This window comes from Ammospiza nelsoni, chromosome 4 (genome assembly GCF_027579445.1).
Source record: "Ammospiza nelsoni isolate bAmmNel1 chromosome 4, bAmmNel1.pri, whole genome shotgun sequence".
Lineage (NCBI taxonomy): Eukaryota > Metazoa > Chordata > Aves > Passeriformes > Passerellidae > Ammospiza > Ammospiza nelsoni.
Window position 1 is genome coordinate 4,971,443 of NC_080636.1, and position 21,555 is coordinate 4,992,997.

Sequence of the window (21,555 nt, forward strand, 5' to 3'; positions counted from 1 at the left end):
ATTTTTAAATAATTTTGCCAGAAAAGCCTCCTGTGTGGGAATTGTGAGTGCTTGGGAAGCGTTGCTGGGAGTGACTCAGGCGGGAGCGAGTCCTCGTGCGCTCGGGGCCTGCGGTGCGAGCAGAGAAAGGAGCCAGGCTTGTTTTCACACTCCCTCATTTTGTGTCTCTGCCATGCTTCTGTTCCACCATTCAGATGTCAGCAGGCTGAGGGATAATTAGAGGGAGCCTGTTTTGCTGCAGAGCCGGATTGGGAATGCACATGGCCGTGAGCAGGCTGGGTTATTCCTTGGGGAATGGAGTGGGAGTCCAGGGAGCGCTGCTGCACCAGCAGGGAGAAGATGCTCTGCTGCTCCTTCCCTGTGCCTGCAGAATGGATCTCCTTTCTCCAACTTAAAATAAATCCATAGAAACACAGAATGGTTTGGGTTGGAAGGGATCTTTGAGATGTTTTAGTTCCAAGACGAGTTGTAGGGACAACTTCAACTAAACCAGGTTGCCCCAATCCCCATCCAGCCTGGCCTTGGACACTTGCAGGGATGCTGGATGTGAGGATTTGGCTCTCTAGCCTGGCAGTCTCCATCACCTTCACCAGAATGTTTAAGGGACACCTGGAAGCTGCTGTTTGTGACAGTGTTCACAGGGGTCTGAGGATGAGGGAAGATATGAGGATCTGACTCCATGCTTCAAAAGGCTGATGTATTATTTTATGATGTATATTATATTAAAACTATACTAAAAGAATAGGAGAAAGGATTTCATCAGAAGGCCAGCTAAGAATAGAAAAAGAATGGAATGATAACAAAAGCTTGTGGCTTGGACTCTCTGGTCCGAGCCAGCTGACTGTGATTGGCCATTAATTAGAAACAACCACATGAGACCAATCATAGATGCACCTGTTGCATTCCACAGCAGGAGATAATCAATGTTTACATTTTGTTCCTGAGGCCTCCCAGCTTCTCAGGAGAAAAAATCCTAAGGAAAGGATTTTTCATAAAACATGTCTGTGACAGCTGTTGGAGTATTGGTTCTGCTGCTGCCTTTGCTGTGGGTGGGTGGTTTGGGTGCTCATTCTCTGTGAGGCTTTAATGCCCTAATAAAGAATTAGAACAAAGAGCATCAGCTTTTCTCTTATTCTGTTGAGGAGGGCATTGAATTTTGCCAGATGTTCCCACACTACAGGTGGTTTCAGCTGTTTTAGACTCACCTTAAAAAATGCTCATCTCCTGTTTGCACAATATGTAGAAGATGTAACCAACTTTAAAATGAGATCTAAAACTGGAGGAGTCCTACAGAAAGTAACTGAGGAGCCAAATATGAATTACTGAGGAGAGAACCAAGTCCCATGAAGTGGTTGCCAAGGGAATAATTCACTTGTCTCTCCCCCAGCCTGGTGGAATATTGTTTTCCTGTCTTGCCAACATACCCACAGCTCCAGAGGAGCCACTCTCACTCCTGTAGATGCTTTAACTGATACATTTCTAATTCCACCTTGGGGCTGTTTTCATGAACAGAGGAGCCTTTGAAGGCACCTTGCCCTGTTGCAGGCCTCCAGAAGGGTTTGTGCTGTCCAGAGGTTTGTCCTCTCTTCCCACTGGTGCTGGCTGGCCTGATGAGTACCTGGCTGCCGCCCACAAACCTTCACTTTCCTCTCCAAAAATAAGGGCATTTTTAAGGCAGCAATCTAGATTTGGATGTAAAATCTTGCAGAAAATGAGATCATTCTAGCTTCAGGCCAAGTGGTGTGTGTTCTTTGGTGTCCTCTCTGCAAAACAGAACAATTTAAGACTCATTTTTTTTGTTGTTAATTAACTGCTGCTGTATTAGCAGGCTGTGGTTTATTCCCTGAAATATGAGCTATGGTCTTCAGTCTTCTCCTTGACCATCTCCCTGTCTTCTGCAAGCTGAGCTTGGAATACTTGGATAAACTTATTTTATATGAGGATTGCAATAATGGCTGGGACAATATCAGTCCTCCACAGCAGAACCCAAGCATTTGGGGCAGAAAAGGCTGTTTCACCTTGGCACAAGCCACTCACTGGGTGTTCCTCTCTTCCAGGGTGCTTTGAGAATAATCATCAGCCTTAACAAGGATTGATTGTGTGCTCCTCATCCTCCTGGTTTGGTTTTAATCAGAAAAAGCTTTGGCTGTGGCGTTGGGGAGGCGAAGAGGTGAATGAAGGTCCCTTCCAAGGTACAGTAGAGGCGTGGCTGAGGTGTTTGGGGTGTGGAGCTGGTGCTGGGGCAGCCTTTGGAGGTTCCAGGGGCTACAGCTTCCTCATGGATTCACATCCCTCAATCCTACAAGGAGAAATCTTCACTCCATCGTTCCCTTGTTCAATCCTAATGAGCTCAATCTTTTTAATGTTGGCTTTGTTTTGGTCTAACCTTGGATAAATCCAGTGTATTGTCTTCATTTACCTTTAAAGAATCTTTCATTTTTGAAACTTCTGGGTTGTGTCATGGGTAGAGTTTGGGCATCAATATTTGAGCTATTTTTAAGATAATTTTTAATAAATTTCTTTTTGCTGTCTATTCAAACCAGTATTAGACTAAAGTATACTGAATTAGTATTAGCCTGAAATATATTCTTACTTTGGTGCAGATGGGCATGAATTCTTGCATGAATGATTTATAAAGGAGGGGTAAAGAAAAAAACCAGAGTCTTTCTAAGGAAAGGAAGGCCATGGAGTAAGAAGAAAGGTCCCAGAGTAAGAAGTCTTACTCAGGACATTGGTGAATTAAAACCCAACATCCATCAGGGAGTCTGTGGGAAGTTTTTCTGGTCAAAGTTCTTCCCGTGGTCTAACCTGTGGAAAAGACTGAAGAATGCTTTTAAAAATGAAAAATAAAAACCCTACTATAAGATTTCTTGTTGGGTGTTTGGAAGGACTCGTTCCAACCCAGGTGGATTCAGTGCTGGGATGGTGCTGCTGGAGCAGCAAAGGGAGATGTGCCTGTGAAACCTGGGATTTGTATCCACAAGGTCTTTTCCTCAAGCATTTCTTGTTGCTGTGGTTTTCACAGGTTCACCCTGTCTGGAGAAGTAGTTTGTATTTGTGGTTTGATATTTCCCTAAAGCCTCCACACAGAGTCCAGCTGACACTGTGTGCTTCACAAACTTAACCAATTTATGGTTTCCTATAAAAATTGTTTGAACTCGTTGCAAATCTGATTTGATAGCTCAGTGCCAAACTGAAGCCAATCCCAACTTTTAGGGTTGACTAAATCCTTCCCTTGGAATCTGTGTGATATTTAGCAGTGAGTTTCACATCTGTTTGTGTGTGTTCCTCTCTGTACTTCACTGCATTTCATGTTGTGTTTTGCTACCTGTATTTTTAAGTTGGTTTTTTTATTGTTTTTTTCTTGCTCACTTTTTAATTTGGGGAAAACTCCTCTTGAGGTCAACAGCTGAATGAATCCCAGTAATTAGAGTTGTTCTGTGCAGGGCCAGGAGTTGGACTTGGATGATCCTTGTGGGTCCCTTCCAACTCAGGGTATTCTATGATTATAACTTACTAATTTTACATTTACATAGTTTTTTATTATTATAATTTTTAAGAAGTGGCCAACTGTCCTAGGAGAAAGACTTTGTCTTTGGTGCCTGTTTTCTCCATAGCTGATCCCAGAAAATGAATAAATTCAATGAGACTGAAGTCTCAGAAGTAATTAATATGTGATGCTCAGCATAAACATTAATAGACTAAACTCCATTTATTTTTAAGTTTTTGCTAGTATAAGAAAAGGCTTTTTTAAGAGAAGCAAGAGCTTGGATGTGCCTATCAGGGCTTCTGAGCTGTTTGGGGTTGGAATTCAGTGGCCATCTGGAATCCTGGAGCTGCTGGGATTGGCAGGATGTGCCTGGAGCCACGTGAAGAGGAGTAGTCATGGGATGATCAGTGTGGCCACTGCTGTGAGTGGCCAGGTGAAATGGTCCCAAAAAATTGTGAGTTTGTGTGTTTGTCAGTGGTTTGTCTTGCATGATGAAGCCCCATGTGGATGTGACTCTGTTGGCTGAAGTGAAATAGCCCCACAGCACTTTTCTTTTAAAATTTTGATTAAAACAGCAGCTTCTTCAACAGAGTCCTTTTGGAATAAGATAGCAAAGTCCACCCTGAGGTCATGGGACTTGCTCACCACCTCATGTAGTGTGGGATTCAGGGGTGGAGTATCAGAGGTGTCCATCATACCCAGAGCCTCTTGACTCCTCTGGGCTACTGGAAAGGCATTTTGGGCTGAGTGTTTTTTCTCTCTCTAAAATGATGGTTATGGAGCAGCTGATGGAGCTGAAAGGGCTTGTGCACCCATTTCTGCTTGTGTTTCATTATCCATCACTTCCTGATTGGTGTCACAGGGCCAGAGCATTCACATTTGGATTATGTGGGGGAAAAGTGATGCATGAAACCCATACAAAACTGCCCACTCAGATTTCTGGGCTTTGTTTGCACTGGTCACATTCACTTGTCACAAGCTGCTGTCTTCTTTCTGTCAGCTCTTTCAGCAGTGTCACACTTTTATTCCAGCTCAGGCAGAGCAGCAGCAGTGCTGGCTGAGCAGGGAGCCTGTGTTTGCAGAGCACGGGTGAGAACACTTCTGAATTTAGATCTGAAATGTTGATTATATCCTAAAACGTTCTTCTTGTGCAATTGGAAACCTTGGGATCCTGGACATCATTGTGGTCCAAGCACTCTGTAGAGATCATGGTGGTCTCAAATCAAAATTGGCTTGAAAAATTGGCATTACTGGAGGAGGGGAAGGAGGGTGAGAGGTAGGAATAGACCCACCACCAGACAGGTGCCATCTGTCCCAGAGGGTATGAGTGGGAACTGTAGAATATTTGGAAAGGTTCTTTAAAGGTCACCCCTCATTCCACCCCTGCCATGGCAGGGACACCTTCCACCGTCCCAGGTGGCTCCAAGCCCTGTCCAGCCTGGTCTTGGGCATTGCAGGGATCCAGGGGCAGCCTCAGCTTCTCTGGGCACCCTGTGCCAGGGCCTCACTGCTCTCAGAGTCAAGAAATTCCTTCTAAAATCTGGGTTCACACATTTTCCATCATAATAATTTTCATTACCAGCAGGTTTACATGAAGGGTAGGTGGGAAGCATTCCTGATGCCATGCAAAACCTGGAATGAGAATGTGGGCAGGATCATCTTCTCCAGGTCTTTAGACCACCAGCCCTGAATTAAGCTCACAGAAATAGTTTTGTTTGAGAAAATCAAGAGCCTTGTTCAGAAATGCTGGAATTTCTTTGGAAATTCAGCTTCCAAAACCCTCAGAGAAGCCACCTCAGCTCCCGCAGCGGGTCGGAAGCTGGGTTTTTTGGGATTGCTGCCAAGAAACATTTCTTGGAAACCCTTCAGTGTGCAGTGTGAACAGCAGGACAGGAGGTCTGGGTTTGAACTCAGGATGATAAAACCAGGGAGGTTTTGGCAGGGCTGTGTTCAGATGCCTCATTCTCGGCCTTTCTCCTTGGGGTGTACGGGAAAACTCCTGCCTGGGCTGGCTCAGAAACTTCCACTTCCCTCTGACTTTGTAGCAAAGCTGAATTTTCCGCTGACTAGGAAAGTTTTTCAGACTGAAACAGCTCTCTAATTTTTTGGATGGATTTCTCCAACTCATTGACTACACCTAATCTGTATTTTTGAATGGAGCTAGTGCTGAACCTTTCTTACAGGGGCAAGAATTTTCATAAAATCATGAAATGCTTTGGATTGGAAAGGACCTTAGAGACCATCTGCTTCAACACAGGGACACCCTGCACTAGACCAGGTTGCTCCAAACTCCATCCAGCATGAGAATTCCCTGAAACCATCCCCTGATTTTGTGATTAGTTGAAAATGGGTGAAGCTGTAGCTTGGAGTATCAATTACCCCTTCACCCAGGTCAAACTTTCCCCTTTTCTTCTGTTCCCTATTGCTCTCTCTGAATCCCTTCTTTCTATTTTTTTTTAAGGAAACTATAAAATTTATGTGGAGAAGGAAGGAAAATCTCTTTCTTACTGCAAGAGGCAGGTCAGCATCTTTTTATTAAATCCCTATGAGAGCAATTTGTCAGAAAACCTTGTGGAAAGCACAGAGCTTGAGCCTACAGGAGCCAAGCTGAGCTTGAACACTCCCTTGATTTGAGCACATATCACCAGCAGGACCAGAAATCTTTTTATCAGTGACTTTACAGGATAAGAAGGAGAATTTCCCAAAGAATGGGTTCTTCCTTAAGTTTCATTCTCTCCAAGGAGGCCCTGAGAAAAGCAGATCCACTGGGAAGTTGGTAGCTCCAGACAAGTAGGTGCATGCTCTGGTGTGCATTCTCACCTGTAGGTACACAGAGAGCTTTCCCAAATTGCCCAGAACCTGAGAAAATGGAGATAAAATCAGAAAGGCAATTGCAGTTAATTACACTTCCAAGGCAACTGGAGATTGGTTGGAGTCCTGTGGGATTTCTGAGGCCTCCCAGTGCAGTTTCAGGTGCAGTGTGGGCAGGAAGGTTTGGTGTCTGTGGTTGGAGATGTCTCAGTTGTGACTGTGAGCTCTGTGCATGGCATAGATGTCACCACCAGAACACAGCTATTGTCCCATGGCAAATTCTTCACAGAAATTTTGAGTTTTGATTAAAAAAATACAAGAAATAAAAAGCATTTTGTGCATGACTGAACTCTGTTGTTCTTTTTTCACCTACACGCTTTCCCATTTCTTCCCATCCTCACCAAAACCTGGCCTGAATTTTGTGTTTTGAGCAATGGGAAAAAACCATAAAATAAGACAGTAATGTCTTATTTTCTGTTATGTTAGCTTGGAAAATTAAAGGAAAGCCTAACTTTTAACTCCAGAATAACCAAAGTCTGAAGGAATTCAGCAGTGGGAGTCACAAAATACATAAAGCTGTATGGGACAGTATTTCCCTTCTGTTCCTGAGGGAATTTGGGTCAAAAAATGCTCTGCTAACTTCAGAATTTTGCTTGACCCAACCCTTGGGTCTCCAAACCCATTGTAACCATGTCCTATCCACTCATTATTACCTGAATTTGCAGGTTTTGGGAGGTCCATGTGAGTATTTGTTCAGGCCTAGACTTCACCAGAAACACATGATGTTTTTAAAAAAGATAACACAGACTTGTTTTTATTCCCTTAAGATGGCAAATCTTTCTTCAAAGAATCATGAATTAAACAAGACAGTGCCTCACAGCGGGTATTAAGGAAAAAATAATAATTTTTTAAAAAGCCTTTGGAATGGTCTTTCCCTCTGGCATCTTCACTCAGGTTCTGCAATCAGTGATTCAAAGGAGGTTTTGTGGGGAGGAGAGATGAGATGCAGGAGTTGATATGACTTCCCCAAGGGTGAGAACTTTGAGAGCAGGGACCTGAGCATTAATCTCTTTAATTCCAGCTCAGCACTTCACTGTGAGATCATTACTTTGTGGGATTAATCCCTGCAATGCCTCCAAAGCCTCTAAAACCATAATGCTGCACATGTATTGAGGAATGGTGCTGCCAGTGGTGTATTTGGGATCTGTGGCCATCCCTGGCACCTTTTTGCTTCAATTTTGAGTATAGGGAAGCATTCCCTGGCCTTGGTTGGTCTTTGTCTGTTCTAATCATCAAGGCTGATGTTGTCTTCTTGGAGGAATTCTGTTTTCAATAGGGAGAAAAAGTTCTGAGTGCAAAAATCAGCTGAAATGCATTTGATAAGTACATGTACAAGAGCAGCAATGTCAGCATCATTCAGTGTTTTCTTGCAGTGATGAGTACCATGTTGTGTTCTTAAAACTCATTTCCTAAAAACAGGAGAGCAGTAACAGGACACAGTCTATGTTTATAGGCCCCTCCATCCCAAATAACCCCCAGGCATTTCCAGCAATGTTCGAGAAACTTCAAAATCCTCAAATCTTGCAAATTCTGTGAAAACTGAGTAGCAGTGGGAGGAAGGGCTGGGTGGAGAGACCTTGAGACTTCCCAGACTCAATGCAAATTTTGCAGTCTAAATTTACTTCTTAGGTAATCCATGTCTGATTTTTAGGATGTGTAGAAACCCAGGGCTCTGGGAATATTTCTCTGTCTGCTTTGGGGTGCCCTGACCCCCAGGGAAGCGCTGACTTTCACCCTCATTCATGGAGAAAATTTTCTAGAGCTCAAGATAGACTGGAATCCACAAAAGTATGAAATAGGTTATAGAGAGCAGTGTAGGTGTATCCCTTGGTGAGAAATTTAGGGTTTGGGATTTTTGGTATGTTGTGGATGGCAGCAAGATGGAGGGCACAGGGTGTCATCCTGGGTTTCTTCTTCATGCTGCTTCTTCCTTCTTCTCCATGGGTTTGGGTGGCATTTTGTAATTGGGCAGAAAGGTCCCCATTGTGGGCTCTTTGGGATCAGTTATTGGGTTAAAAGGGAAAACAATTCAGGCGTCAGTTCTTAATTGGATAGTTTAGTCTTAAAAAACCTTGTAACAAAAAATTGTTGGCCATTTTGTGCCTTCTAATGAAAAGCTGCAGAACTCACAGTAGTGAGACTGTTTTACTGATAAAAAATAATAAACACCTGAGTCCAAACATGAATTACTGTCTCAAGTGCCTTCAATCTAGACCCAAAATACCAACAACTAAAACCCCCACAAGGATGTTGCCAACTCCTCAAATGAGGTCAGGGTGCTACCAAAGCCTTGAGTGTGATCTGGGCAGTCACTTTGCCCTTCCGCTGCCTTAACCCCAATTTTATTCAGGATGACTTCATCCCCTTCCCTCAGAGGCACGTGCTGCCTCTTTCACACTGCAGATTCACCAGCAGCACCTCACACAGCTCAGACTCTTTGTGAATCCCCCACTGGCACCCAGCGCCCCGGGAGTGTGTGATGCGTCGCGTTGCAAAGTGTGAAATTGAAGATTCAGCCCCACTTTGATGCTTTGGCTCTGTGAGCAGCAGAACTAATGTGGCTCAGCATACTAATGAGGGAATATTTATTGTTCAGGGCCTGGCTGATGCTCAGCTTCACCCTTGAAAAATTTCTGGGAGGATGGTCTTCCTCTGGGGATGGGTCTGTGGGGTCCTTGGCAAACAACTGGCATGGCAGTGGCAGGGGGAAAAGCCCAACTTTCAAGAAAATAGCTTCAGAATTATTATAATTTATAAAATTATTTAAATTAATTTAAAATTTAATTTTCTTATATATTTTATTGAAATATTTTTATTAAAATATCGTAGTATAAAATATATTATTTAAATGATTTAAAAATATTTGTTCATAAAATACCTTAAGGGAGGTAGGAGGAGGGATTGAAGTGGAAATTGTGGCTTTTCATGGTGAGAAAGTGAGGGTGAAACTAAGGAGAGGCCTAAGCCCACAGGTCACCACAAGGATAAAATTAAGATGCCAACAGCTTTCAGCATCACCGAGGACATTAAAAAATGTTGGTTTTATTTTGGAGAAGCCTTTCTCCAGCACTGTCTGTGTGGGTCACTGACATCTGTTCATTTTTATTACAGTGGAACCAAAATGAGTGAAAGTGTTGCTTTTAATTTTGGTCTGGGTTTGGTGGAATAGCACTTAGAACTAAAAAAGAACTTAGAACTAAAAGCTGCTGGTGGTGGTACCTGGAAATACTGACTGGAGAAGGCTTCATTGACATAAATCCTTTTCATGAACACAGGACTTCAAAATTCTGTGTGTTTATCAGGTGCCAGATCCTTTGGGCTTAGCTGGGAGAGAGGAATCCTTTACACCCTCAAGTTTGTCATCTGGGCAGTTCAAATTCTCTAGAAAGGGGTGGGGGATTATTTGGGAGAATTTTCTTGCTAGGATGGCTTCCACCAGGAGGGAGAATGCCATGGTTGGACTGAGGGCTTGGGCACGAGGGTTTTGTGGCTTCTGGGAATTTTTGAGATTTCCCTGGAGGCTGGTCAGGTTGGAGACCCAAACCTCTGAATTATGTGTAATGTAACAGCTGAGTTAATGAAAAATCACAGAATCATTTGGGTTGGAAAAGATCTCCAAGATTATTGAGTCCAATTCCCACCTTTGTCCAATTGAGTCCAATTTTCTTGCTAGGATGGCTTCCACCAGGAGGGAGAATGCCATGGTTGGACTGAGGGCTTGGGCACGAGGGTTTTGTGGTTTCTGAGAATTTTTGAGATTTCCCTGGAGGCTGCCCAGGTCGGAGACCCAAACCTCTGAATTATGTGTAATGTAACAGCTGAGTTAATGAAAAATCACAGAATCATTTGGGTTGGAAAAGATCTCCAAGATTATTGAGTCCAATTCCCACCTTTTGACCCAGACCTGAGCACCAAGTGCCATCTCAGGTCATTCCCTGAGGGATGGATCTCCACCACCTCCCTGGGCAGCCTCCTGCAATGCTTAACAACCTTTTCCATGAAGAAATTCCTTAAAATCTCCTGAATATCTGTCCTCTTGACTCAGCTGGAGAGCCTCCAAAAGCCAAGATGGTTTTGGTTTAGGTTCCCTTAGCAATGAAATGTTCATGAAAACTCACAAACACACAAATCCTGCTTGATTTGCTTGTCTTCTCCACATCCAGCTTTTATATCCCTGGGATGAAAAGAAAAGAAAAATTAAAATGCACAAAAAAAAATTTCAATTCTACCCCAAAAATAAATTTATTTATTTATTTATTTATTCTAAAATTCATTATTTTTATATATATTTATATGTATATCTATTTAATATATATTTATATATCAATAGATATTTATTTATAATTATTTATTTATTTATTCTAAAAGTAATTATTTATATATGTTTAGTATATATTTATATACATTTAATATATATTAATTTTATTTATTTATTTATTTATTTATTTATTTATTTATTGTCTTCTCCACATCCAGCTTTTATATCTCTGGAATGAAAAGAAAAGAAATATTAAATTCCACCAAAAACAATTAAATTCCACCCAAAAAATTTATTTATTTCTTTATTTATTCTAAGATTAATTATTTATATATATTTAATATACATTTATAATTTATATATTTAACATATATTTATATATGTTAATATATATAGTTATAATTATTTATTTACTTATTTTTCTATTTATTATAATAATTATTTATATATATTTAATATACATATTAATCTATTTAATATATAGTATATATTAATATTTAGGTTTATTTATTTATTTATTTATTATAAAATTAATTATTGTCTTCTCCACATCCAGCTTTTATATCCCGGGGGTGAAAAGAAAAGAAAAATTAAATTTAACAAAAAAAATTAAATTCCACCCCCAAAAATTTTATTTACTTATTCTACGATTAATTATTTATATATATTTAATATACATTTATAATTTATATATTTAATATATATATTAATACATATAGTTATAATTTTACTTTACTTATTTTTCTATTTATTAAAAATAATTATTTATGTATTTTTAAAATATATATTTATCTATTTAATATATTATATATTAACATTTAGATTTATTTATTTATTTATTTATTATAAATTTAATTCTTGTCTTCTCCACATCCGCCTTTTATATCCCTGAGGTGAAAAGAATAGAAAAATTTAATTCCACCAAAAAAAAAAATCCACAAAAAACAATTAAATTCCACCAAAAAAAAATTTCAATTCTGAACGACATGGTCCAGAACTCAAAGCAGCACCTTGTCATGGTGTCGCCTGGGGAACCCAAAGGGTTTTAGGAGCCTGATTGGAAATTCCAAGAGCAAACCAGGAGTGTTTCAACCAACTTCCAGCTTGAAATCCTGCAGGATTTCCCAGTGCTCTACATTTACAGCAGCTCTCCCGGGCCAGGAAACAACCAGGCACTGCTGTATTCCTGTGTCTGATATTTCTGACACACAATGTTATCTTGGGGATTGTTAGGTCGGCTTTTATGTGGCGTGGGGAGGGTGGGGCAGAGGTTAATTGGTCATGTTAATGGTTTACATGTTCCTAATTTAGGCTCTCAGTGCTGTCCTTGGGTTGGGAGGGAGTTATAGGAATTGTTCATTCTATTGTGGTGCTGTCACATCTGTGGTGTGGGGAGATGGCTTCAGCTGCAGCCCAGATCACTCCAAAAGCTCATTCAGTCAAGTTTTGGGGTTTTTCCTGTTTATTCCATGTTGGAAAGTCCTGAGAATCCTAATGGATGGACTTGGTGTGAAACCAGACCTATCTGGACAGACCTACACCCAGCTGAGGGACAGGAACTGCTCACTTTGGATTTATTCAAACCCATCTCTGGCAAAATGTCTTTAATTCTCCCAAAATGTGTCTCTTTGGACATGTGTTCTGGAAATGGAATGGAAACTAGTGCAGAGTTCATGGCTTTGTGGTTACAGGGCTTTTTTCCTTCATAGAATTACAGAATTACAGAATTGTTTGGGTTGGAAAATGCCTCTAAGATCATTGAAGCCAGCACTGCCAAGGCCACCACTAACCCATGTCCCCAAGTGCCACATCCACTTGGCTTTAAATCCCTCCAAAAGTGTGAATCCATCACTGCCCTGGGCAGCTCTGCCAGGGCTGGACAACCCTTTCCATGGAGGAATTTTCCCTCATATCCAATTAAAATCTTCCCTGGAGCAACTTGAGGTCATTTCCTCTTGTCCTCAAAATAAAAAAAGCCCCAGAAATTAAAACCCCAAACCACTGCAACACCCAAACCCTCAACTTGTTTTGTTTAGTGACCATTCTTAAAATAGTTCTGTTCACCAAGGCTATGGAAATAGGCACCTAATGTAGTGGTTGGGGGGTACAGCTCAATGAAAAATGTAAAAAAATTGGCTTTTAAAAATTTTTTTAGTTTTCAGTGTGCTGGTGAAAGCAGAAAAATCAGTGAGGAAGTTAAAATTTTGTAGTCTTCAGCTTCCTAATGGCTCAAAATGCATCTTTTTGCATTAATTTAAAGTTTAAAAGTGTTCCAGGCCAGGTTGGACAGGGCTTGGAGCACCCTGGGATAGTGGAAGTGTCCCTGCCCATGGCAGGGGTGGGACCTGATGATCTCTAAGGTCCCATCCAACCCAAACCACTCTGTGATTCACAAAAGTTATTAAATACCTGGCTCTTTTTCTAGAAGCTAAAATGTCATGGCCATCCTGGGGTGGTTACAGAAAAAACACACACAACCATTCTGCCAGGGATGAAACTTCCTTTTTATTTATGATGTGCTCCTCTCACACATAAAAAGCTTATTTGCTAAAGACCATTTGCTTTTCCCCAGCCAGACCAACAAGGCTGCGCTCAGGAAGCACCAGAGGGATGGCTTCATTTTATAAAAATAAAAAAGAAAACACTTCAGAGAGAGCTCTTGGTGTTGTACTTCCTCTATTCAGGACTCCAAGTCTTTCACAAAACTGAGCAGAATCCCATGGGGCTGCAGCCATCCCAGGGTGGTGGATTGAATGACTTAAGTATCTTTTTCTGGCCTGATTTGTGAGTGTAGCTTTAATTTATTGCCTCCTCTGTGAACCACAGATATGTTTGTTATTTGCAATTACATGGTAAAAAAAAAAAAAAAAAGGAAAAAAAAAAGAGCTTTATTTGGATATTTAAGTCATTCTTGTTCTTTGCAGTGGTATTTGTTGCAGTGAAATCCTTTTATGAGGCTTGTGGGGAGAGCTGGGATGAAATGGTTTCTCAAAGGGACGCGTGACAGGCTCAAGGAAGGGATAGGTTGGATATTGGGAAAATTCCTTCATGGAAAGGGTGGTCCAGCCCTGGGGATCTAAAAGCCCTGTGGATATGGCACTGCTGGGGGAACAGAGGACCCAATGACCTTAGAGGGCTTTTCCAACCTTAATAGTTCTGGTTCTGAGCATAAAAATGAAGTTTTTATCTCTTTGTGGGGCCAGAGTAGTGTAGCATTCACCCAAGTCAATTTTACACATGGAATATTTGGAATATTTTTATTTTTACTGTAGAAATCCACCTACCTGAAATTTAAACACCCACAGGAGCTGAACTTCAGTTTGTCTTTCAAAAAATTCTCCCCATGACAGGCACCTCATGGTCTGATGTTTATGGTCACCATATTCACATGCCTTGAGTCAGCAACCTCCTCCTTGTCACTTAACACAGCTTTAAAATGTTCATGCTGAAATCTCCCATGTGTGTAATAGTTTCTCTGTTTTGCTTGGCTGAAGCTGAAATTTTTGCATTTTTAGAGCAGGGAGAGGCTTGTGGTCCAGATCCAGGGATTAGTGATAAAATATTTGGGGAAAAAAAATTAGCTTTCATGTTGGTTTCAAATCCATCAATCCCTTAAAAAAGCAGAAGGAGAGGATGCTCAGAGAAGCTGTGGCTGCTCCTGGATCCCTGGAAGTGTCCAAGGCCAGGCTGGATGGGGCTTGGAGCAACCTGGGATGGTGGAAGGTGTCCCTGCCCATGGCAGGAGGTGGGACTGGATGAGCTTTAGGGGCCTTTCCACCCCAAAAATTCTGGGATGCTCATATGATTCTGTTCCAAAGGACACAGTAACCAACCACACTGTTCAGCAGTGCTGGTTTTGGGAGGCTCTGCTGTCTGGATTCCAGTCTGTTGTGAAAAATCTCATCCACAACGTGGTGGAGTTGTAGACCCAGTGCATGGAGCAACCAGGCGTGAAAATAAATTAGATTGCTCATAAATATTTGACTGTATTTTAAAAAACGTTGCCCAGTAATTGCTTTCCTATCATTACCTTCTGCCTGCATGAAAATAACATATGCCAACATGAACCCCAGTGGCAGTGGGGAAGGATTGAGTGGGAGAAAATGAGGTTATCTCTTGATCAGTATTTTATCAGCTCAATAATAATGTTTTCATTAGGAGAAGTAGTGCACTGTCCCTCAAAGAGGCACAGCCTTCTTGTGATTTCTGTGGCACCAGAGTTGTTTGAGGAGGGATGAATCCCACATGGCTTAAAAACACCAAACCACTAAGACCAAAGGATCATCTTTTACCAACTCTGTCATCTGCTTTAAATCCTTTTCATTTCTCCAGCCTGAGTGCCAGAAGGAAACTGGAGCTCTTCCCTAGGTGGTGTTGCTGCCTCTGGCCTGCTCTGGACATGTAGAGGAGAGTTTGTGAGCAGGGGCGCATCAAAGGGCCCTGAGTTAAGGGATTATCAGCACCCAGGGTCAGGGTGGTCTCAGGGCTGCTCCTGTTTCCATTTCTCCTGGCCATGGGCATGGGGTGGCTCCAGTTACACAATCACAGAATGGCTTGGATGGGAAAGAACCTTTAAAACCATCCAGTTCCACCCCCCTGTCAAGGTCAGGGACACCTTTCATTATCCCAGGTTACTCCAACCCCATCCAGCCTGGCCTTGGGCATTCCAGGGATCCAGTGGCAGCCCCAGCTGCTCTGGGCACCCTGTGCTAGGGCCTGCCCACCCTCACAGGGAACAATTCCTGCTCAATGTCCCATCCATCCCTGCCCTCTGGCAGTGGGAGCCATTCCCTGTGTCCTGTCCCTCCATCCCTTGTCCCCAGTCCCTCTCCAGCTCTCCTGGAGCCCCTTCAGGCCCTGCAAGGGCTCTGAGCTCTCCCTGGATCCTTCTCCTCTCCAGGTGAGCACCCCCAGCTCTCTCAGCCTGGCTCCAGCCCTTGGAGCAGCTCCTTGGCCTCCTCTGGACCTGCTTTTACAGATCTGTGCCTTTCCTCTGCTGGGGAACCCAGAAAATGCCATTGATCAGTGCCTTGGCACAACCCTGCAGTTCCTGGCTTTGGGATCTGGCTGGAATTACTGAGCTCAGCCCAGGCTCCCTTTCCTCACACTGCTGGGAAATGAGGAGTAACCCAAGTGCATCCCAGGAGTTCTGCAGCTGCAGAAGGTGCTCAGTGAGAGCTGCAGGTGCTTTGTGCCTCCCTGCCCTTCCCTGAGGACACTCCCTGCCTGCTGTAGATCACTCCCTTCTGGTGCTGAGAGCCTCTCTCCATCCCATGGCTCAGGAGGCAGCAGTTCCTGATGGACCAGCACAGCAGATCATGGCACTGTGCCTCACCAGTGACCTCAGCAAAGCCCTCTCCCTGGGCTGATAAATATCCAGGATATTTATCCTGCTGATAAAATCCAGGATAAAAGGCAGTACCTCATAAAAAGGAAGGTCTGAAGGTGATGCTTGCACGTAGCTCTCTTTGTTGTAGGTGTCTGTACTCCCAACATCCTTCTCATCCTCAGAAATCTAAAGGCTCTGTGACAGTCAGCAAAAGACTGCAGTGCATGGGGCTTGTGGCAGTGTGCACTTAATCACCAGGCTACATCCAGAGAAAAAAGAGAAACCCTTTGCTCATAAAAAGGGCAGAAAAGGGATCAAGTTTTTTGCATAAATCAAGAGATCTTTGCAGCAGCACGATGCCATTGCTGGGAAAATTCATGGGGACCTCAAAGATAAAGGGGAACAGGAGTGCTGAGCACCATGGGGTTGTATTTTAAAAACCACACAGTTCATCTCTTTTTTTTTGGATGTTAGAGAAAATTGTGTGGGCAGAAGTAGTGGTAGAGTCTCTGCACTTGTATCAGGGAAGCTGCTGATGGGTTTCACCAAATATTTTCATGGTGAATTGAGATTGTGGAGGAGATAAATCATAATGCCTGGAGGTTCCTTGTGAAGGGTGGCAAACTGGATTTTTGGGCTTTGAAGGTGCAGCCATGGGGGAGTTACCAGAAAGACAAAGAAACAAATCCAGGATTACTGCTGGGATGTTTGCTGATAGTAAATATACCCATGAGATGTGCAACAGAAAAACCATGAGTGCCAATGCTGGGTACGCTGCAAATATCCACAAATTGGTTTAAAAATCCCAAAATCTTCAGTGTTTAAAATGAATTCTGCAGGGAGAAGAGGTGGAGATGCCAAAACTGGGAGGAGCTTTGATAGGCAGCGTTGAAAAGCCATTTCCTGAGTGGGAGGCTGGAAGGATGGATCCACGCTGCCTTTCCTATTGCCCCCCTCATTCCCAAATATTTATTATTTCACACGGGTTCTAATTCCTCATTGGTGCACGGGGGTGTGGGAGGGGGAAGGAAATGATGCCTTTTTTGCAGGACTTTGGGAAGAGCTGCAGAATAAAGGTTTGGCTCTAAGAGCTCGGTAGAAATGCCACGCTTCTGAGTGAATTCCTGCAGGTGAAGTAACCTGAAACCTACCTGGCATTTGGGGTGTGGCACAGGAAGATTGCAACCTGTCCAGTTTTGCCTTGTAATGTAACAAACCGTGGAAATGTGCCTGACTGGGTTTTTTGAACACTTTTTTTGTCTTTTAGGCTTGTAATGGCTCGATGGTTTTGGGTGCTCCCCAGCCGAAGGTGGCTGGGCTTTGTTTGCCTCCCTGTTTCCCTTCACACAGTCACAATCAGGCAGGAAATGGGTTTCTTGTCCAGCCAGCCTGGTTTTCTCGACAGCAAAAGCTGCCTGGGTCCTGCTGGGAAGCTCTGCTCACCCCCATGCTTCTCTGTGCAATTCCTCCAGCCCAAGCTCAGCCTCACCTGAGGAATAACCCCGTGCACAATGCTCCTTGCAGATTTTCTACCTTTTATCTCAAAAAAAACACACCCAAGCAGCTTTGCCTGTTCCTTTTTATGTCATTGTACAAACTGCAGCTGTCACACCCACTGGCTTCCTTTTAGGTTTTACCCAGCTCTGGGCTCTGGGTGCTTTGAATAAAGGGATTTATGCCTGGACATGGCAGTGGCAGGCTTTTCTCCTGGCATGACCAGACTCTCAATGTGACATTCAGAGCTGTAAAACACTGCCTGACAATAGCTTGTGTTGTTCAAAGAGCAGCATAAATAATCGAGGGGGGGTTTTTTTGGGGTTTTTTATTTGGTGAGAAGAATAACATCTCTCCAGGCTGGCTGGGGAGGCGAAGGGCAGGCACTGTTGGAATGTGGAGGGGAAACTCAGGAAGGGGTGACATGGAAAAGGGGGACTTGAGGTTGTTTTCTAGAAGGTTTTTAACAGCATGGCATTGGGCTATGTCTCTAATAAGGTGCTGGAACACCTCTGTAAAAAGGAACAAACTCTGTTCCTTTTTACACAGGTTTTTATACAGAATAAAATAATTCTATTATCCAGGTATGTGTGTGTTTGCAGAGACCTTGTGGCTCTGCACAACTCCCTGACAGGAGGGGACAGCCAGGGGAGATTGGGCTGTGCTCCCAGGGAACAGGGACGGGAGCAGAGGGAGCAGCCTCAGGCTGAATATCCTATCCTTAAATTGGATATTTTTGCCTGGAAAAGGCTCTCCAGCCCTGGCACAGGTGCCCAGGCAGTGTTGGAATCCCCATCCCTGGAGGGATTTAAAAGCCATGTGGATGTGACACTTGGGGACATGATTTAATGGTGGCCTTGGCAGTGCTGGGGGATTCAGTGATCTTGGGGGGCTTTTCCAACTTTTTATTCTGTTAATTTGCTCAGGGCTTTCTCCATCTTGAAAACCTCCAGGGATGGAATTGCCCAAGCTCTGGGCACCCAGCTTGACTGACCTCATGGTGGAAAAGCTTCTCCCTGCACCTTGAACGTCCCAATTCATCTTCTGCCCATCACCTCCGTGAGAGCCGGGCTCTCCCTTCTCCCCAACGTCCTTGGAGATGCTGAAAAGCTGCTCAAAGTCCCCTTCCTCACCTGGTGCTGGGTGCTAAATATGCCCAAAGAGCAAAAGAGACAAATATTTGTGTTTGTGCACCTACCACATACCTCAAATTCAAAATAGAAAAACAATTTTTTGGAAGAATTTACCAAAAATAATTGCTAATTGCATTAGCAATTCAGTGACATTTCTTCCTGGTTCATTAACCCCTGTATCTGGTGACTTGCCTCTTCTGAAACTTTCCTAGAAAACAATTTATTTTTTTGTTTTGCTTCAGTCTTTACATCGCCTCCTGTCAGTACCTAAGAGGTGACGTGATCCCAGCATTATTTTGTCAATTAGGCATCTTTTTGGTGCTGTGACCTGAATACAGGGCAGAGCAGCTGCTGCTTTAATCCTCTTCAATATGATTTTTATCTTCTTTTTTACAATTCTTTTTTTTTTTTTAAATCAAGAATTTCACCACCAAACCAGCTCCTTTTTTGTTGATTTCTCCAATCCTGTGAAAATAAAACACTGAATAAATGTATTTTATGCTATGAACATGCAGAGGGAAAAGCTTACACAACCTCATCTATTAAAATTTTATATTTATAAAAAATCTTACTTAAATATGCTTATTTTATTTTAAAAAGTGTTCTTAAAATGAGCTTAAACTGGGGGAAAAAAATCCCCCATGCAGTAGTTGTGGCCATGCCCAGAGTCTGCCCAGCACGTGCCGTGGGTATGAATGAGCCCTGACAGTTTTGTCTCAGGGCTGGATTAGGCACAGTTGCTACTGGAAACTGCACAGCCTGGCTCAGGGAGGCTGTTCCTCTCCAAAACAGAGTTTTGGGGGTTGGAATTAGAGGATATTTGAGGTCCCTTCTGACCCAAATTGTTCTGTGATGCTGTGAAAGCAGCTCGGAGGTTGGGGAACTCACTGGGGTGTGAGGACGTGCCCCAGCATCACTAAATGTCACTTTTGACCTCCAGCAGCATCCAGGGGAGGCTTTTCCTTCTGGGATTTGTTTTTCTTACCTTCATTTCTTTAAAAAAAGAAGAATGAAATAATTTTTCAGGACTCAAACCCGACAAAATCTGGGTTTTCGCACAGTTTGGGTTTGAGCCCCGCTGCTTGCAGGGGCAGTTGTCAGTCCCAGAGCAGCAATGGGGGCTTGGTTTAGAGATGTAAAACAAAAGCTTTTGTGCAGCAGGGCTGGTGTGTGCTGCTTTCTGCTGTCAGGAGGGAAGCTGAGCCCTGTGCTCAGCCCTTTCCTCCCCTGGCCTTCCTGTGAGCCCATTGAGCTGACCCTGTCAATCAGCAGTGCTTTCAGAATGAGTGTGTGTGTGGGACAAAGCTCCAAAAAGTGTCAGTGTCAGCTCAGGGGTGCTCCTGCCCTGCTGCCTTTGGGGCTCTGCAGAGCTTTTGCCCATGCAGTCCCTTTTGCACACTCATTTTTGCCTCTTGGAGGAGTTGTGCTCAATAATCCTCCTGGGTCCCTTCCAGCTCAGGACATTCTGTGCTTCTAATCTGGGATCTCTGATCTCTAGCAGAGCTCAGTAATTTTTTTTTTTTTTTTTTATCTTAGATCCCATTCATTCTTTCTAGACTCAGTCTAATAAAGCAGCTTTGAGCTGCAGCAGGGACAGGGTGGTGTGGCATCCCCTCCAGAATAACTGGGAGCTCCATGAATGGTCTGTGCACAGGGGATGGGGCATTTTAGTACTTAAAGGGATTTAAAGAGGGAGAGTGATTTTTTATACAGGACTTTTTAAAGGGGGGATGGTTTTAAAATAGAAGAGGAGAGATTTAGATTTGATTTTTGATGGAGATTCTCTATTGTGAGGCCCTGAGAAGCTGCTCCTGGATCCCTGGGAGTGTCCAAGGCCAGGTTGGATAAAACTTGGAGCACCCTGGGATGGTGGAAAGTGTCCCAGCCCATGACAGGGGAATGGAATGAGATGATCTTTCCATCCCAAAGCATTCCATGATTCTCTAACACCTTTTGCTCTCCTCCCCATGCTGAGCTGCCCTTTGCAGGCTGAGAAAAGCACAGTCAGGTTTTATTTCAGCCTGGCAGCATATTTTAAGTCCAGGCTGACAGAGCAGTGGACCTGAGAAAAGAAAAGATGTAAAAGCTGTGGTGATTATTGGGAGTGCTGGAGCAGCATAGATGCAGAAATAAGAAGTTTATTGGATCATAAAAACTACTACTTCTTTTTAGGGTTTTTTTTCCAGATATTTGCTCATATTTTTTGTCATTGACTGCTGTGCTTGAGTGAAACCCCCCTGCCCTTGCCCTGGGAGGTGCTGCTGCTGTCAGCAGCTCTGCCACCAGGACCAGCCTGTCCTCCTCTCTGCTGCCAGAGAAATCCTCAGCCCTGGCAGAGCAGTGACCTCCAGTTTATACTTCTGTACCTGGAATTCTCCCTGGAGCTGTGTTGTGCAACAGGGAGCGTGATCCCACATGTGTTTTATGTAAGCCAGAGAGGATTTTGGGTGTTGTGCTGGAGAATCAAAGCCCTGTTTGGGGGAACCTGCAGTCTGACTATCCAGTTGGACAAGCTCAACTTTCCCTGCAATTTAAATAGACTCTGCCAGAATGTTAATTGTGCCAGGCTCCAGAATTACCTTTTAACTCCTTAGGAGCATGTAGGGTTTCCAGGCCACCCTCACTCTCCTGTTTAAATGGAAAACAGCTTTGGATGTGTGTGTCCATCACCCGGGAATGCTTTTATGGCTGCAGTGTGTCATTTGGGATAATCCAGGACATTTCTGCACAGCTCAGGAAGGTCCTTTCCTCCCCACTGTGTGGAAGTGTGGATCTCCCTCAGAGCAAAGTTTTTCTTTTTATTCATCCCAGAAATTCCTCCTCTTTGAGGCTGACTATTTGATACCCAGAATGTCTTGGCACTTCAATTCTGTTTACTTGTTCTCAGTTTATGGCACTTTTCTAACTAAATTCAACCAGAATAAACAGCATCCAGAGAGAGAAAATCCAGTTTATGCTGAATATCAACAGCACTGGAGAA

General features: G+C 43.2%; 1 protein-coding gene across 3 annotated transcripts in view; it reads left to right on the forward strand.

The window, feature by feature from the left end:
- The window catches only part of PTPRA (protein tyrosine phosphatase receptor type A), a 131,592-nt gene that overhangs the window by 28,272 nt on the left and 81,765 nt on the right, over window positions 1-21,555 (forward strand). For 2 of the 3 annotated variants that reach the window (XM_059470824.1, XM_059470822.1), the window contains exon 2: window positions 2,058-2,192. The exons of the other annotated variant lie outside the window; for it this stretch is intronic. The gene's annotated coding sequence lies outside the window, so the exon portion shown is untranslated. The remainder of the gene's footprint in view (window positions 1-2,057; window positions 2,193-21,555) is intronic. 3 annotated transcript variants of the gene reach the window in all.